Source organism: Lissotriton vulgaris, chromosome 1_1 (assembly GCF_964263255.1).
Source record: "Lissotriton vulgaris chromosome 1_1, aLisVul1.2, whole genome shotgun sequence".
Lineage (NCBI taxonomy): Eukaryota > Metazoa > Chordata > Amphibia > Caudata > Salamandridae > Lissotriton > Lissotriton vulgaris.
The window spans coordinates 1,526,812,858-1,526,826,389 of NC_141685.1; positions in this window are offsets into that span (position 1 = coordinate 1,526,812,858).

A 13,532-nucleotide genomic window follows, 5' to 3' on the forward strand; every position below is an offset into this window, starting at 1 on the left:
AGTTCAAAGAGTACACAGATTTCCGATGACCCGGAATAAATCAGTCCAGGATGGCAGGAAGTCAGGACAATCATAGGCTATCCTAGTACTTTTCTGTAACATTTTGCTCCGCCAAGCTATTTTTGAGAAAGCCCGCCCGGATGCAAGACGGCCATACCAAGGATCATAATTTTTTGTACGCCCTGATTTTTGCCATACAACTGTCGAACTCCAGTGGCATTTTCAACAGGCAATCAAGTCATTCCAAGATGCTGGCCTTGAAGCATATCTATTGGCTCCTGCCGGACCGAAAACTATTGTCTGTGGCTCTGTTAAATATTTCACATCAGAAATTAAAGCCGAAGAAAATTTGTGTCAGGTCAAGGCAGGCAATAGCAATGTATAAGTACTGGGACCCTCTTTTAGAACTGGCCTGAGCTTTTTAATATTAGTGACTGTTTCCTTTTGGTTTTATTTTTCTCTTTTTTCTCACTGGGCACTGCTCTATGGCGGGAGGTCATAGACATCTGACATAGGAGGGGGAAGCCCTGCGGTGTTGACCTCCGGTCTCCATCACACAGACCTGTCTGGTCTGGCTGCTTTCACTAGTGCGGGGGTCGTGAAGGGGTGGCAGGTCGAGAGGGACTGGGGTGGGTCAGGGAGGGGGCTGGGAAGGGGGTGAAGGATGGTTGTGTGATGGTGTGATAGTCAATATACAGCAAGCGGATGTAAGTGTAATTGTAATTATGTATTTTTTTGTGTGAAAAGAACAGCAGCACTGTGCACATGGACATACCCGGAAGAGTGTGTGGGCAGCAGTTAGCGGCAAAGCAGGCCCTGTGCAAAGGATAGGATGAGGTAGCAAGGTTGCTTTATTGGGGTGGTACTCTTTGGTGGTGTTGACAGCCTCTAAGATCTATGGCTAGTTTGTGGATCGCCTCTACTAACATCTGTGAGTTATTGATAAAGTAAAAAGAAGGCGGGTACAAGAAGAGATACGTTTTTTAAGAGCAGATGTGTACTGTTTACAAGAAACCCATGTTACCAGAAAGGACAGGGCTCTGCTGAACCCTTTTAGATTGAAGGCTGTTTGATGTACAATGCAAGAAACTAGGACCAGGGGGGTTGCGATCCTGGTGAAAGGAGATTCTTTTACCCCTGGCCGTAATACTGCAGACAAGCTGAGAAGATGGGCAATAATGGAATGTAAGGCAGGCTGTGGTTCTTTTAACATTATGTACAATTTCCCCAGTACTAGATGACCCCAGTGTGTTTGATTTCTTGGCAGCCAAACTCCCATCTTGGCCCGAGCCACTTGTTGTTTGTTGGAATTTTAATCCAAATGTCTAGGGGGGGGGGGGGGTGATGTAGCAGCGAAGAAAGTTATGTGGGGCGCAAGCCACAATCTATTAAGTCCTTGGGTCCCCTGCGGAAGAAACCATGGCTGATTGATGGTTGGGCCTTGCTAAAGGCCCCTGATCCCAGTATGTACCTACTATTTGGCTCCCCACTGAAATTTTGCCAGAATGGATTACTTTTTTGTATCACCCATATTGGCTAGAGGGGCAGAGGTTGAACTATTTCCTAGAGCAGTGTCTGATCATAACACAATCATTTTTGAGTTTGCCATGACAGTTTTGGCTCGTGTACCTAGAAAATGGACATTTGAGAGGGAGTTGCTGCTTGATCCTGACTATGTCAAACACATGAAGTCTTGGATCGTGTTTTTTTTTTAGTTAAATAAAGGAAGTGATGCTTCGGGAATTGTTTGGAACATTTTTAAGGCAGGGTTAAGAGGCAAAACCCTGAGTTTCAGCATTTCTAAACAGAAGCAGGTGCTGAAGTAGTAGAGAGCTTTATGAAATGTTAAGTAGTTTGGAAGCAGAATGAGAATATGCCTAGCCTTCGTCCTGGTAAGTTCCAATTCTATTAAGGACTCGGGGCGAGGATTATGTCTTTCTTCCTTCACTTTATTTTCACAGCAGCAAGAAAAAAGCACAGTAAACAACTACGTTTCCCATGAACACTTGGGAAACACAAAACTTGAACATAAGTCCTTTGTCAGTCTCCGCACTCAGGCAGCTCCCCTCAAACCCCACTGCTGATTCCTCTTCCTCTTTCTTCGCGCGAAGCCCATGTTCTTGCATTCTCACGCATCCTGCTTGGGACCATCGTTCCCTGCAAAAAATCGCACAGTCAGATACCGACCATCTACTCAACACAACATAAGGCACATGGAAATAGAATACGGTGCAAAGCAGCAACAGTCATGACAGCAGAAACTTCATGAATGAGTTACTTACATTCCATACGGGGAGGGTCCACTTCTTGGAAGTCTTGGGGGGGGATAATCCTCGCCTCCAGGTCCTTAATAGAATTGGAACTTACCAGCACGAAGGCTAGGCAAATTCTCATTCTATGGCAGGATCGGAGGCTTCGGATTATGCCAGTTCAAAGCTTGTCGACAACTAGCCGAGCCACTTCCAACACTTGCTTAAAATAGAACCTCTTGAACGTGATATCTGAGGACCAATCGGCAGCCCTCATCAGATCCTCTAGCCGAGCCCCAAGGGCAAAAGCTTTGGAGGCCATAGCTCCTCTCACTGAATGAGCTCCGAATTGTTTGGTATCAATCCCCGCCTCCTGCATCACCCAACGCACTCACCTGGCGATAGTTGGGGAAGAAACAGCCTTGTGCGGTTTACGTAGGGCAATTAGAAGTTGTCTTTCGCCCGGAGGGCGAGTGTCATCAGTCATATGCTTGTAAGCACGGAGGCACTGCACTACACACAGTTTAGGGAAATCTGGAAAAACCGGGTACGAAATAACCCGTGTGAGGGACTTAGTCCGCCTGCTCACTGTGAAAGACAACCCTTCCGGGGAAAAAACTTTGGCCGTGATGTCAAGAGCTCGTACGTCCGAGACCCGCCTGCAGGAAATCAGGCACAACAACATCGCCAATTTAGCTGTAAGCTCTTTACGAGAAAGAAGCCTATTCTGTTGCCAAGAGAGAAATAAATTCAAAACCCTGTTCATGTCCCACAGGACGGAGTAGCGAGGTTCGGGAGGCAGCAAGAGGCGGATCCCTCTTAAAAGTCTGCACACCAAGGGGTGCTCCCCGATCTGGGGACCCTGCACAACGTCATGTCCAGCAGAGATTGCAGAACGTAAAGTGTTGATTGACCGATAGGCCAGACCATCCTCCGCCAAACCGGCCAGGAAATTAAGCACATGGACTACATCTGCCCCCACTGGATCGGAACTCCGTCGCACACACCAGTGACGCCATCTATGCCATGCTGATCGGTATCTCCTGGGCGTGCCATCTGCCCATGCCTTAGAGAGCAGGTCCTCTGCTTTTCCCGAAAGGTCTGGGAGCATCCAGCGACGCCAGAGATCCTCCAGGCCATCAGCCTCAGCGATCTCTCCTGGACTAACCGGTGGGTAACCCGTCCGGATTGAGGAGAATGCGAGGAGAGTGGGGGAGTAGGATTGGAAAATCCCAGGAAAGTTCCAGTAGAACCGGAAACCAAACTTGAGACCTCCACCATGGCGTGATCAACACCACCTCTGCCGACTGGCGACGCAGCAACGCTGACACTCACGTTATCATTGAAAACAGGGGAAACGCATACCCCTGCTCGCCCGACCAACCCTGGAGGAAAGCATCCGTCGCCTCCACTGACAGATCCGGGCGCCAACTGAAATACCTCGGAAGCTGGTGGTCCAGGCGCCACGCAAACAGGTCCATCAGCAGGGAGAACACGAGCGGGTCCAGCTTCCACACGCTGGAATACAGGAGGTGCCGGGAGTGCCAATCGGCCACCTCGTTCTGCCGTGCCGGCAAATACTCAGTTGTTACAGACACCTGATGGTCCAGGCAAAAGTGTCAAAACTCCCTCGCAAGGTCAGCTAGCATCTTGGATCTGGTGCCACCCAGATGGTTGATATAACGGACTGCCGACACGTTGTCCATCCGGAGGAGGACAGAGGATTGTACTCTGTCCTTGGTCAAGCACTGGACCGCAAAGGACCCCGCTAGCAACTCCAAGCAGTTGATATGCAACGATTGCATGAGGGCGGACCAGGCGCCACCCGTGGAGAAATCTCCACATCTGGCTCCCCAGCCCGAACGACTGGCGTCCGATTCTATCACTATGTCCGGGGCGGAGCCAAAAATCGCATGGCCATTCCAGGCCTCCATGTGCATCAGCCACCATTGCATTTCGGCCCTCACGTCCTCCAACAATGGAATCCGCTGAGAGTATTTCATACCTTTCCTGAGGTGATACGTCTTTAGGTGCTGCATGGCCCGGTAATGAAGATGGCTCAGGAATATAGCCTGAATCAAAGATGACAGAAGGCCTACCAACCGCGCCAGGTGGCGCACCGATATTAGCTGCTTCGCCAGGTTCTGGCGTAACTCGTGCCTGATCTTTGCCATCTTCCTGGTGGGAAAACTCAAGGTGGAAGACACAGAGTTTATGCTGAACCCGAGAAAGGTTGCACACTGGACGGGAACCAGAAGGGACTTCTTCTCGTTGATAACGAAGCCCAGACCCTGAAGCAGGTTGACTGCAAACTGCAGCTGGGACGCTAGCAGCTTCAGACACTGGTCCATGAACAGCATGTTGTCCAGATATACTTTCATTCACTATCATTCTTATACCCCGTGCCTGCAAGGCCTCTACCGCCGGGCGTAACACCTTTGTGAAGTTCCACGGCGCTGAGGAGAGACCGAAAGGCAGCGTGGTGAATTCGTAAACCTGACCGTACCACCTGAACTGGAGGAATCGACAGTGAGGAGGGAAAATCGGGCTGCTAAATAAGCGTCTTTTAAGTTGAGCCTGACCATCCAATGGATGTACCAACAGATTAAAAAGACTATAAGGTAAATACTGTTGTCTATCCATAGCCTTATTTTGTCTTAAAGTGAGCTAGAATAGTGGACTGATGTTGCCTGTAATCCCTTAGGTAATATCAACCCCACCTTGGTACATATATGGAAGTTTGTGCCCACCCCTTATTTGGATGATTGACGCATCTACATTTAAGGTAATTCTTCATCCACTATGACTCATATGTATGGGTTGTATGGATGACTTATTTATAGATTGGATTAAGTCTAGACGCACTGTATAATTTTGTCTTACAGGAGCACGCACTATTATATAAGGGTTCATACTTCGATGGTTCTCCAACTTAGGGTAAGCGTAAGGTTTCTCCTTTTTTATGTTTCTTTGATTGAATCATTATTGCAACTACCATTGGGTAATAAATTCCCTTTTATCATTACATCCCTGCAGGGACATCGATATCCCCTGGGTTGCCCACCTCCTTGTCCTGATGAAGACTCGCATGCCCCAGGTTCAAATGACCGGTTGGCCTTAAGTCGAGTCGAAACGTCGACGATCACCCCCCCCCCCCACCTTTTTACCTTGGACCACATTTTTTGCTTAATACAGTGCTCATTAAGGACATAAATGTCCCTGTAAAATCTTGAATATAATAGTTCTATAGCAATTTCTATGTGGCCAGGTGCTCAATACGGCAAAACTAGAACACCGTTATTGATTGATAAACAATTTGGATTTGTGATATTTATTGCTGTGAATTTTCCTTTCTTCTCTTATTCACTTAACACTCTGATCACTCTCTTTTTGCACGCTCCATTTGGGCAACCTATCCGTTGGTTTTTATTTATTGAAATATTAATGTATAAAATGAATTCAAAATATGAGACAATTAATTAAATACATTGTATCTCTGTCTTTGTTTGTAGTGGCTTGTTTGTGTTTTCTCACTTAAGACTATTGATTCGAATTGGAGCAGATTCGGCTGAATTGCTCTGGAATGTTTAAATGATTGAACAAGGATTGATTTTGTCAATTACTGTTGATTAATAGGTCTAGGACCACTGTTTATTTATATCATCCAATCGGATGGGCGCAACACATCCCTCAGGAGGTGAATCCCCTCCATCGTGAAATGGCGGTACACCAGCCATTCGTTGAATAGCCGCCAATTGATGACCGGGCGACGGCCTCCGTCGACCTTGTCGACCTAAAAGAGGTTGCTGAGAAAACCTCCAGGGTGTTCGCACGCGCAACAAATCGCCCCTTTGTGGAAGAGGGCGGCAACCTCTTCGCGCACCAAGTCTGCATCTCGCTGCGAGAAGGTGATGGGACGGGGACGTTGAAGCTGACACGGACGGCCATGGAACTCCAGCTGGAAGCCCTGAACCATCTGCAGCACCCAAGCATCGCTTGTAAGGGAAACCCATGCTGGAAAAAACTGTGCTAGGCTCCCCCCTACCCGCAAACTCACAGAGGCTAACACAGTCACCTCTTCTAGCACCCTGTTGCTGGCCTCTTTCGCCTTCACGGCCACAGAACCTCTGTCCTCTCGTGGGATAGAAATTATTGAAGCAGGCGTTGTCCTGAAACTGCCTGCGGCCGGAGCCTTGCCCCCGATCGGAGCTGTTGCCATGACCGAACAAGTGGCCCCTGCCACGTCCGGCCCTCTCAAAAAACTCAGTCGTGTTGAGGTGGAGGAGTGGAAAGCAGTGGAGTGGAGTTGGCAGAGAGAGAGGGCTCAAGCTGGAGAGAGAGCTGAGTTGAATAGTGAGCTGGAACTGAAGGAAGCAGTCAGAAGCAGTTACTTATCAGGAGGAGGTGTGAATAGCTGGAGTCTGAAGTAATGCCTTTTAGAAGAGACGGAGGAGAGATCGTGGACTAACCTATGGGAGCAGATGGAGTTATTTGGACATTGGTGCAGAGACAGAGTGAATAAGCTAGTGGAATGAACGGTGATCAGAGCGGCAGGAGCCATTAAGATTGCAGCTGGAAGGTGGAGACAGTTCGTGGGGGAGAGGAGTCCAGTGCAAAGTGATCAGCGCAGAGGTGTACCCAAGAGTGCAGGAGAGAGAGAGAGTCTGAGATGAGCCAAGGCACAGACGAGAGAGGAACCCAGATGACAGCTAGAACAAGACTACACACTAATCAGGTGAACTCCACCCTTAATTTTGTCCTTATTCCCTAAGCTATTGTATGTCTAATCTTTTCTCTTTCAGCGGTGTGTTCTACCTATAGTCTTTGTCAGTTACAGATCTGTGTAAATGTTTATATTGTTCTAATAAAATAACCCCCAGTTTGTAGCAAACTGGCATGTGTCTTATATTTTTGTTCAATCTAGGTAAATGTATCTCCTAGGTGTTTACTAGGTACATGAATGGATGAGTAATCCCAATCAGGTTAGTGGTGATCACATAAATAGGGAGTGAGTGGACCTATGATGCCAAGAATAAGAGGTACATTATATTAATTGGCTAACTCCTAATATTGTAGTAGCAGACCCTTAGTGAAGAGACTTCCCAATATATATATATATAAAGGTGTTCATAGGAATGTGGTCGTCGTTGATATGCGGCGTTAGTGAGAACGTTGGGTAGGAGACCAGCGTTATACCCACAAGATTGTGGCTTGAATAAGTGAGAGCGTCAGGGAGGAGACTGGCGTGGAGGTTTGCCGGATTGCGAACCGTTTGGAAAAGGGAGCATTGGGTTCTGCAGGCCCATGTGTAGACGCACCGGATTGTGTGTCATATCTGCCCTAGGGTAGATCAGTCTGGGTCTGAGTGGCCGCGAGACTAACTGATGTATGAGTGTGGTGTAGGGTATGGATATCCTTAGTAATCAGTGAGTATTCTTAGTATCCCTATAGATTTAGTGGTGTTCTTAATAATATGAGCTTGTATATTGCGAGTTCCCCATCCTCAGGTAGGTACCCAGGTGCCTGGATAGTTGGTCCTGAGGAGGGATGTGATTACGTTCTGGCTGGGTTGGAGGGGCCCCTAGGGGCTGATCCCATCTAATCAGAAAATCCGGCCATAACATTTGGCGTAGTCGGCATCTTACGAATCCTGTGTGTCCTGGCCATGTGCTTAGATAGTTTCCCATGTGTTCTGAGGGAGTGCCCTGAACGCCGGTTCCATCTGGCGTAATGTTGCAGTTTATGTAGCCTGTGTGACCTATGGGCTTGAACAGTTGCAGCGTGAGGAGATTGCATTACATCATGGCATTTGGCTTATTCAGGGTGGAAGGAATGGTTTTCATCTTGGTGTTTAAACTGTCAGGGTTGAAGGATGGCATTACATGAGGGAGCCAGTTACATCTTTGTAATGGTCCAATTGTATAAATGTGTGTAAAAAATGCTTTTAAATTGTCCATTAAATTGCTTGCTGCATCTGCTTATGCTGTGCAATGTGAAATGTGTTCATTGTAATATGATTTGTGGAGTTCTTTGAATATAGCTCCTTGTAAATATGGCTTGTGAATAGCGCCATGTTAATGTGGCTTGTGAGGTGCATGTTCTCATGTTGATCTGCTGTGTTCCTTGTGCATTGCGCCTTCGATATATTGTTTGTGAAAAGCTTGTCTTGTAAATATGGCTTGTGAATAGCGCCATGTTAATGTGGCTTGTGAGGTGCATGTTCTCATGTTGATCTGCTGTGTTCCTTGTGAATTGCGCCTTGGATATATTGTTTGTGAAGAGTTTGTCTTGTAAATATGGCTTGTGAATAGCGCCATGTGGTCATGGCTTGGACAGGGCATGTTATCATTACGTTAGGCAGGAGTGAGCTGGATCTCTCTCGGGTGCTTGGGGATAACGTTTTGAAAATGTGTGTATGTGTTATCTGTAAACGTGAAGAGATGTGTTCATGATTTTCCCATGTATCTGCAGTCATTGGGAATTGATTGTGCTTGAGCTGCCAAAGGGTTAATATCTTGAATTGAGATGGCAGTCTTTATTTTTAACATGCTGTCAACACGCATGGTTATCTGACCTGACTATAAAAGTCAGTGGATTATTTGATGGTTTGATTTTGACTTTTATTGATTCCTTGGTCTGCCTATGTGCTTTGTCGGCTTCTTGACAGAAAGGTAACATCTTGGGCTTTGCGAAGGGTTCTGTTCATTTCACATTCTTTTTGAACTGCGTCTACGAATTTGTGTGGGTTTGCCTTGGAACTGTAAGTTATAAATCAACCGGTCGGATTGAGATAAGGGTTTGCACGGAGAGAGCTGTGTTCTTTTAAATACGCTTCTTAATATGCATCCATAGACGTGTGGAAAATTATTTTTGAATGCATGATTTAAAATGAGTGAAATGTTAAGGAGGTGGCCCGTTAGAATTCATGCTACGGGCTGTTTTCATTAATTATTTCTTTGAGGGTTTTCCATCTAGAAAGGAATGTGCTGGTTGCAATGATCACAGGTTGAGAATAATCAATCTTGCCCGACAGTGCATGGTAACATGTGCCTTTAATTAGTGAAAGGCAACCGTGTGCTTTTGAAGAAAAAAAAAATGATATGTATTCTTATTATTATTTTCCCAAATGCAAAATGAAACTTTTTTTATAAATGTGTCTATATGAAAAGTTTGCGCTATAAATTACACTGTAACGCATAATTACATGTTGTCCCTGGTTGAACTAAACACAATGTTGAAATGTGTCTGCATTTTATGTTGTTTTAAAATTATTTCTCTTTCAACAGCTGACAATGGTTCATGATAATTCGTTTTTTCAAATGCAGAATGCATAAATTAATGCCCTTATTTTAATTATCTTGCCTTTAGCTGAATTAGTTAGACAAAAGTCTTTTTAGAAGCTGGAGCTTTTAAGTAGCAGTACACTGTAACAGAATTGTTTTTTTTTTTTTAAATGCTGGCTTTCGTTAGTTAGTGCAATCAGGCCTGGGAACAAGCTTGCAAAAAATGTGTTTGTCGACCTTGGCAGACCAGCTGGTTTGTGAAGACGAGTTTTTTTTTCCCTGCAGGCTTCGGCTGCAGCCTGTCCTGTTTTTGATTGGCCATAATCCAATTTTGTTCCGCGGACGGCTTGTTTATGTAAGGGTGGGGGAACTCGCTCTTCCTGGCTGTTGACGCAGGCAGCTTCATTGCCTGCTGATAAGGGATTCTTGCACACTCTTGGCCCTTGGCAGTAGGCCTGGGCGGGCTTCTCTGATCAGGGAAACGGAGGCTTGCAGGGCCCTGCTCCTGCTGTGAGATCATCATTTGGCAGTGATTCAAATTACTTCATACTGTAGCCTGGCTCCTGCTCTGAAGGGAGGGGTGTCTCACAGAGGATTAGGGTATGTTAGGCCCTGCTAAATGTCATTAAAAGTTAAATTTTGAATGTTTTTAATTAATTAGGATATTTTCTTTTCAATAATGAAAGGCACCCGGGGTGCTTTTTAAATTAAAATTTTATTTTTCAAGAATAATGATACTTGTTTTCTTGTCCTAGGTTGCTCTGTTGTGGTGTTGGTGTGGGTCGCCCCCCCCCCCACTTCCTTTTCTTATTTTAGTTTTTTACTTTCATGTTTTTATGTTAGTTTATTATTTTTGGAAGATGGAACCAGACCAGACCAGACCGGAAGGGTGATGGATGGCCGCATCGGAGGAAGTGTCCGGATACCGAAGATGCAGGGTGGTGACCTACACTGATCAACAAAATTGACATTGGACTTTTTTTTTTTGGAAGAACACAATTACACTTTTTTTTTTAATTTGTGACAGACTCCATCATCGTGAATTTCCCAAAAGGATTTTCTTCTATAATCCCTTGGCCTGCATTATTCCCATGTTTTCAATCATTACAAGCAGGCCCCACTTTTAAAAGCAAATACATGTCATCATGGTTGCCAATGAAGGACTTTTTTTTTGAATGGTGGTGCACACATGTGTTCCACAGTGTGAAGAAACTAAGTGATATATATATACACCAGCTATCTTGTAGAAATGGGGTTGTTTTTAACTGTTCTTACATTTTCACCTTGATTGATCAAAGGGTGGTTACCTTAGACTTTGGATTGTTCTGGGAGGTGTGTCTTTTAGTATGATTATGTATTACTGTTTGCCCAGACCTTGAAAATATTTTGTCATGTCTACTTCTCAGATTTCACCAAAATGTTTTTTCTTTAAATTGACAAATGTCAGTAGGCCTCATTTAGGCCCATTGTTATTTTCATCCCACAAACAAGCCCCTACACCACTAGATTTCATGAGTCATCATTAGCTTAAGTTGACTATAGTAGGTAGGCCTCATTTAGGCCCTTTGTTGTTTTCTCTTTAGAAGTTGAAACACATTTAGTTCTTAAGTTGTCCGAAGTAGGTAGGCCTCATTTAGGCCCATTGTTATTTTCATCCCACAAACAAGCCCCTACACCACTAGATTTCATGAGTCATCATTAGCTTAAGTTGACTATAGTAGGTAGGCCTCATTTAGGCCCTTTGTTGTTTTCTCTTTAGAAGTTGAAACACATTTAGTTCTTAAGTTGTCCGAAGTAGGTAGGCCTCATTTAGGCTTAAGTTGTCTGAAGTAGGTAGGCCCCATTTAGGCCCCTTGCTGTTTTCATTCAACACATAAGTCCCTACATCACTAGATTTCACCAGTTATCATTAGAAGTTGAGGCACATTTAGTTTGAGGATGCTTTGGTTAGTTTCTGTTGTTATCAGATCCAATCTCAGATATGTTTCAGCATTCAAGTCAAGGGTGCTTTGATTTGTTTTCAGTTGGTTGTTAGGTTTGTATTCCCTACAATTGAGTTTCAGGTGGAATTTCCTTAAGTTGTCATTATTTTTAGGGAGTTTTTTAGTTTTTGATTTGTTGATAGATTGTGTTGATGTTTGTCTATATGGATGTTATTGTTTATAAGATGTTCGCAAGATAAGGATCTAAGGGTGGATGGCAGAGTTTTTGGCTCTATTTAGCAGTGATATAGATCTTAGTCTTGCTCACATCTAGGATAGGTATTCTTAGCCTGTGTTGGATAGATTGTGTTGATGTTTGTTTATATGGATGTTGTTGTATATTGATGTTCGCAAGATAAGGATCTAAGGGTGGAATGTAATGGCAGAGTTTTTGGGCTCTATTTAGCAGTGATATAGACCTTAGTCTTGCTCACATCTAGTATAGGTATTCTTAGCCTGTGTTGGCCCTTTTAAGCCCTTTTTCCAGACCTAGAAGAGGATAGCTGCTTAATATGATAATAGATCCTTTATTCTTGACTTTAACCTGTCTATTGCCTATTGGCTTTGACATATTAGACACATTGGTATGGTTTATGTAGGTATTCTGACAGAGCTAAGGGGCCTTTCATCCCTTTCAGGCCTACAGGCCTAGAGCTAGAGGGACTCCATCTTGATGAAGCTGAGAGGCTTTTCAGGGTAAAGGCAAAGTTTATAGTTAAGGCTGTTTTTCACTTGGAGAGAACCAGTCTGGGCCAGCCCTTCTCAGTAGGCTGTATTATTCTCTGTGTGGAAGACACAACAAAAGGCCGGCCGGCTGGGTGTGTGTCCTTGATGCGAGGTGATGCAGAGACCTGGTGGGCGGCAGGCTGATGGCTGGAACTTTCCATGAGGAAACAGCATTCTATATCAGTGAAGTGCAGAGGCGGAGTTAGTGAGTAGAGTCGAGTCGAGTGGAGGTGGCGAAGCCAGTCAGTCGTGTTGAGGTGGAGGAGTGGAAAGCAGTGGAGTGGAGTTGGCAGAGAGAGAGGGTTCAAGCTGGAGAGAGAGCTGAGTTGAATAGTGAGCTGGAACTGAAGGAAGCAGTCAGAAGCAGTTACTTATCAGGAGGAGGAGTGAATAGCTGGAGTCTGAAGTAATGCCTTTTAGAAGAGACGGAGGAGAGATCGTGGACTAACCTATGGGAGCAGATGGAGTTATTTGGACATTGGTGCAGAGACAGAGTGAATAAGCTAGTGGAATGAACGGTGATCAGAGCGGCAGGAACCATTAAGATTGCAGCTGGAAGGTGGAGACAGTTCGTGGGGGAGAGGAGTCCAGTGCAAAGTGATCAGCGCAGAGGTGTACCCAAGAGTGCAGGAGAGAGAGAGAGTCTGAGATGAGCCAAGGCACAGATGAGAGAGGAACCCAGATGACAGTTAGAACAAGACTACACACTAATCAGGTGAACTCCACCCTTAATTTTGTCCTTATTCCCTAAGCTATTGTATGTCTAATCTTTTCTCTTTCAGCGGTGTGTTCTACCTATAGTCTTTGTCAGTTACAGATCTGTGTAAATGTTTATATTGTTCTAATAAAATAACCCCCAGTTTGTAGCAAACTGGCATGTGTCTTATATTTTTGTTCAATCTAGGTAAATGTATCTCCTAGGTGTTTACTAGGTACATGAATGGATGAGTAATCCCAATCAGGTAAGTGGTGATCACATAAATAGGGAGTGAGTGGACCTGTGATGCCAAGAATAAGAGGTACATTATATTAATTGGCTAACTCCTAATATTGTAGTAGCAGACCCTTAGTGAAGAGACTTCCCAATATATATATATATAAAGGTGTTCATAGGAATGTGGTCGTCGTTGATATGCGGCGTTAGTGAGAACGTTGGGTAGGAGACCAGCGTGTATACCCACAAGATTGTGGCTTGAATAAGTGAGAGCGTCAGGGAGGAGACTGGCGTGGAGGTTTGCCGGATTGCGAACCGTTTGGAAAAGGGAGCATTGGGTTCTGCAGGCCCATGTGTA